Raw genomic sequence first — 6,000 nt, forward strand, 5'->3', positions numbered from 1 at the left:
GATCCAAGCCTCGTCTGCGACCTTCACCACAGCTCATGGCAATGCCAGATCTTCAACCCACTGAGTGAGGCCAGGGATCAAACCTGCAACCTCATGGTTCCTAGTCGGATTCGTTAATCACTGAACCACAAAGGGAACTCCTTTTTTGGTGATTCTAATAAGAAAATGAAAGGTAATTTTATTTTCTTTTTTGATGGTATATTTTTCTTTAATGGCCAAGTTTAAAGAAAAATAAATGTGAGATGTAAACATCAACTATTAAAGGTATTCCTTGTTAAGATTTAGGAGAAAAGGAAGAAAAAGATCTATTGTCTCAGGTTCCATGACAAGATATTGAAATTGCATAATGCTAAGAAAGTTGTTCCTTGTGGATAAACAGGTGAATTGTGGTGTATAAGTTAAATCTCTGACAATATTATGAGTAAAAGTGTTAAACTCTAGGAAAATTCCCCATTTCCTCTATTTGCCTTTCTAATGTAGTTCCAGCTACATGTTAAGACATTGGCTTTTCCAAAAAGTCTTCTTGGATACATAAAATCCCCCCAGTGCTCCCATAATACTGTATTGTAATTACCTGCTGATTTGCCTTTACTCCCCTCTAAGTTTCAGAGACTGTTTTATTCATTTCTGTTTCACTAGCACCTAACTTAGACCCTAGTAGATAACACATACTTAAATTTTTAAATAAGTGACCAAACACACAAAGGAGGTAGCTAGTATTTTGCATTTGCAGAAAAAAAAAAAAAAAAGGTTTCATTCACCCCTCCTTGACCGATATGTAACTTTTTGTAAACCTATGGTAATTTTGTTAAAATATGCACAAACTGGTAATGCTTGTTGATTTTAGCATGGAGGAGTAGAAACCATATACTTTCAATGAAAAATTTCTCAAACAAAATAGTAATAATATTTTCAACAATCTGTATAAATCTAGAAACAGTACAAAAGAGAAAATATTTAACACCGTAAAACCATCCATCCCCTCTGTATTAATTACTGGTCTTTCATCCTTTTTTATCCAGGCTCAGCACACATATGCTTTACATACTACATTGATGGCTAAAATGTTTCACAACCTTCTTAATCATTTTATTAGTTTTATTTGTCCTCATTTATTTATTTTTATTTTAATTATTAAATAATAAAACAAATAGTACAGTGACCCACCTCTGCTCTTTGTATCCTGTGTCACACTTCAGTAACACCTGTCACCAGAGGGTCTAGGTTAAGTCCTTGAGCTCCACTTCCTTTTGACTTCTTTCTTTCTTTCTTTCTTCTTTTTCCTATATGCCTCATATGGAATGTACAGGGACTTTCTATGTATGTATCAATTTTGTGGCCCTCTGTAATTAACAGAAAAGATGACTAACAATGGTTAAATAAATATATTTTTTTTCCACAAGAAATCCAGGAGATAACTGAAGCTGACATTGGCTCAGAGATTGAATGATATCAGGAAATCCTGTGATCGTGTGGCATGTCCCTTATGTTGGTTATCTCGTGTTCTCAAGGTGGCTGCCAGAGATCAGAACATCATGTCTAGGATCATGTCTGGAAACCACTTAGGGTTCCCTAAACTGATTCTTTTACTTAGAAACAAAGCTGGGTGAGTGTGTGTGTATGTGATGGTATAAAGCAGAACGCCTCTATGAATGTAAAAGTGAGGAGTATCAGTTAGGTCTTTGGTTGAAAGCAAGATAAACTAATTGGCTTAACTTAGGAAAGAGTAATTTATAAGAAGATGAGTGTGTTGGAGAAAGGGACAGAGAATGGGTAGAAGGCTAGGAGTCCAGGTTTAGAAGCAGGCAAGAAAATTGGGAGTTATAGTGGGATGAGAAGCAAGAGGAAAAAAAGTACAATAATTTTCTGAGTGCTCCCATATCCTGATCAGGAGACCAGCACTCTGCCATCACCAAGACCCCTGCAGAGAATCACCTCTTCCTTCTTAGCTAAGCAGTTCTGCCTCAGGGAATCTCCTGCAGTATAATTAGCTGGACATGGAAAACTGAGGGCTGGTCAGGCATCTCTCTTTTTGTGTGGTAATCTCAGTGTTCCCTAAGTAGACTAGATTGAGTTTCCACCATATGAAAGACAATGACATGTCATTGCATTTCAGGTAAGATTGTTTGCAGTATCCTCCACGGAGTGGCTATGCAGATTTACTGTTGTCATAGCTTTAAAAAAGAAAGTCATGGGTCTCCTATTCTGATTATAATACAAGAAATAGACAACCATTTTGTGAAACTTCTTATGGGGTGCTTACAAAGCATGTTCAATTTATTGCCATAGCTACTTCAGAGTTCAAAAAATCATGCTCAGTAAATGAGGGTTGAGATTATTAATTTTTTTCCTTTGTGAAAATTATGGAATATTCCTAGCAAAGACGAGGGGAGAAGACATTTGTGGATATTTGCTAAAGGTTTATTATAATATGAGCAGAGTGCTCTAGAGAATAGTGACTTCAGAACCAGAGAGATCTGAGTTCCCATCAAGCCTCTACCACTTATTAATTAAGTGACCCTGAAGATGAGTTTTTCTAAGCTACTTTTTCATCAGTAAACAAACAAACAAACAAACAAAAATGCTGCTACTACTATTACTGCTGCTGCTACAACCTGCCTTATAGAGTTGCTCCAAGGATTAGACATCATGGAGTTAAAGTGACCAACAATAGGTGCACACAAAATTGGAGGGATGGCTAACATTAAACCACCTAGGAGAAAGTGAAAAAAATTCAGTTCTTTCAAAAACTAAGGTAATTTGTAATAATAGGTTGAACAGTGAGTATGTTTGAATGATGTTTCTTTTTTATCCATTTTTTTTTCTAGAGATGATATAGATCTTGTAGTGATTAAACTAGGATTACACTAATTCTTTGCTCCAAACTGAAATGACTTAAAAAAAAAAAAAAAGAGTGGACCGAAAAGAAATCCCTGTACTGGCATGTGTGTACCTGCTTCAGGCAGAGCCAGAAATACAAGAAAATTCTTTTTAGTATCTGGAAACCTAAAATGCAGTCATGGGGAAGGATCCTTTCATTAGTTTCAATGGTAGAGACTTGGGATATTGACTCAATAGTCGGTGATCCACCTTCCAAAACCTTTCTTAAGCTTTGAGGTATAACAATGTATCTTCTTGCAGTTATTACCAACCACTATTTGTTTTTTTTTGGCTCTGAAGACAGTGTCTTCACAATCATAATTCAGAGTTAGTCAGGCTTCTTCATCCAAATTCAGCCCTACCACACACTGGTAAGGCTTGGCCAGGTTTCCTACCTTCTCTGTGCCTCTGTTTGCTGATCTGTAAAATAAGGATATTGATGGTTGTGATAAAAACTAAATGAGACAACCAGCATCTGGCCCACATACAGAACTCAACAAATGTTAATAAATAGCAGCTGCTGTTACTATGAAGAGCTTGCCATGCACTTCTGACAAAGAAACCTTCCTTTAATGGGAAAATGCATTATCAAATGTTCTATAATATCAGAAATATCAGATCATTTCTAGCTACTACAAAGATAGATGAAGATTTCTTGCATGTAGTAAACTAAGCCAAGGATAATATACTTTATCTTCTTGCCTCACTGTAGATTATTAAATTCAACAGTGGCAGCCTTTCAAGTAGTGGAAAACTTATTTACTGCCTATCTTTTTCTGTGAATATGAAACTATAAATGGGTTCAAGGTAAAAGTAGGAAAAGTACCTGTGAAATAAGAGCAAGATAGAATGCAAAACCTTAGCATGAGAGAAAGGAAAGGGAAGGAAAATGGCTTGAATATATCTGTACTGTGTGGGTGTTTTTTCCCCAACCTCAGTAGTCCATAGAAATTCAGGCTTAGTCCCAAGCTGAGTCATCTACCAAACAACCCAATTGGAAAGAAGTCTGTTTTGTTTTGGCCAATCTAGTGGAAATAAACTTCAAATCTCTTGCTTCTAACTGGAAACAATTATTATTATTCCAATTTCATGAAGATTGCAACCACTGCAAATTCTATGTTGTCACCATGCAAACCAACTATTGACCTCAAATACCTAAACTTTAATTCTTTAAATATGTTTATCCTGATTTATCTAGCATAAACTTTTTATATTCAGTTCTCTAGTCTTTCTAAATCTAACACATAAGACTTCTCTATGTAGTCCCAGAAAGAACAAGTTCTGTATTAATTTTCAGAAGGAAAAGAAAGAAACAGAGCTTATTGGTTTGTCTCTAGAGGGATTTAAAAAAATTAAAGTTGTGTCATAATATGAGGCTAAGCATGATTATACGGCAAAATGAACATTGAAGTCCTTGTCCAAAAATTATTAATAATTTCAAGATGGTGAGAGCAGGCGCTTAAATCAAATGTGGGGTCTTCTGAATGGGAACCCACATGAATGCACTAGCTGTGTATCTAGGAAGCTAACCCTAAAGTAACTCTTTTATGTTATCTAAAAATAATCTATTTTTCTACAAAAACCTCCATAATTAGTTTCAGGAGGAAAGAAATGAACTTTTAGTGCCATCTGGTATGAATTTTAGTCTGATTTAACAAGCTATTTATATATCTTTCTCTGTCTAGAAAAAAGAGCTTAGTTTCTTAGTTTCTCTTCCACTTCTTCTTCCCTTAGTTACTCTGTACAAATTTTTGAAGTGTTCCACAGAGAAGGGTGTCATTGGCCAGGGAAGGATTGAAGTCTGTGGCTCAGCATCCTCTGTCCCTTCTGTTTGCTGGTTCACATCTCTTATCTACCCGAGGGCAACTTGACATTGGAGGTTAATTTTTTTTTTCTTGTTTGTTTGTCTTTTTAGGGCCACACTTGTGGCATATGGAAGTTCCCAGGCTAGGCGTCTAATAGAACTACAGCTGAGAGGAGAAACTTCTGCTCCACTGGGCAATTCACTAAAACATTTTACTTTTGTGATTTTTCTTGGAGGTGAATCTGTTTATATAGGTGCTAAGGTTCCTTTGATCTCTGATATCAAAAGACAAAAATGGTGCTATTTAGAGCACAAAGGCTATATATAACTAAAATGTCTTGGCATAAGTATTCATATTATGCAAAGAAGCAAAATGATAAATTTGCTTAAAGATGGCAATGAGCACTATAACTTTTTAAAAATGCAGGCAAAAATTCAAAATGTGAAATTAAATTTTTAAAAAGTAACTTTAAATATAGTGAGAATTATTATGCATCATCCTAATATTGTTTTTTTGTGTGTGTCTGTTTAATTGTTCCTCAAAAGTGAAGAAAATACTAGAATGAAGAATGCTAAAATACTAAATGAAGAAATTTCTCTGCTCAGGGAATACACACTTTCTGACAGAAGGTACTGAATTGTACTGATTTTCATGTAATATAAAAAGTTTGTTAGTTTGTCTCCATGGAGTTGTGGAGTGCATAGTCATACAAACAGGCATATCATTACTAGGCTGTGATTTTTAAACATTTGGGTTCAAAATTTCCATTGTTGTCCTCAAGATAATCTGCTCTTTAACCACAGAGTATGACAGCATATATTTTCAGATATGTATTAACTACTGTATTTGTAAGTGTAAATTTTATATTTATTTCAAATGTGCAAATTCATAATTTATTTCGAAATTAATATTCTTGGAAGTTTTCTGCCCTGGGTTTCATTCAACTTTTGATCTTTACCGCCATCTAGTGATACTTTCTTCTGAGTGTATATACAAAAAACTGTTGGAAAAAAACGTTAAAAAAATAGAAATCCTATTTTATTTCTTCATAAGATTTACAATCTTGTCCAGCAGACACAGGCTATAGGCATGAAAAATACGGAAAATCGTTTTTTAAAAAATACAAAAGCAGGAGTTCCCACTGTGGCACAGTGGGTTAAGAATCCTACTGCAGCAGCTCAGGTGGCTGCAGAGATGTGGGTTTGATCCTCAGCCCTGTGCTGTGGGTTAATTGATCCCATGTTGGCACAGCTGTGGCTCAGATTCCATCTCTGGCCTGGGAGGTTCCATATGCCATGGATGTGGCCATAAAAAA

The sequence above is a fragment of the Phacochoerus africanus genome, chromosome 2, assembly GCF_016906955.1.
Source record: "Phacochoerus africanus isolate WHEZ1 chromosome 2, ROS_Pafr_v1, whole genome shotgun sequence".
In the NCBI taxonomy this organism is placed as follows: domain Eukaryota; kingdom Metazoa; phylum Chordata; class Mammalia; order Artiodactyla; family Suidae; genus Phacochoerus; species Phacochoerus africanus.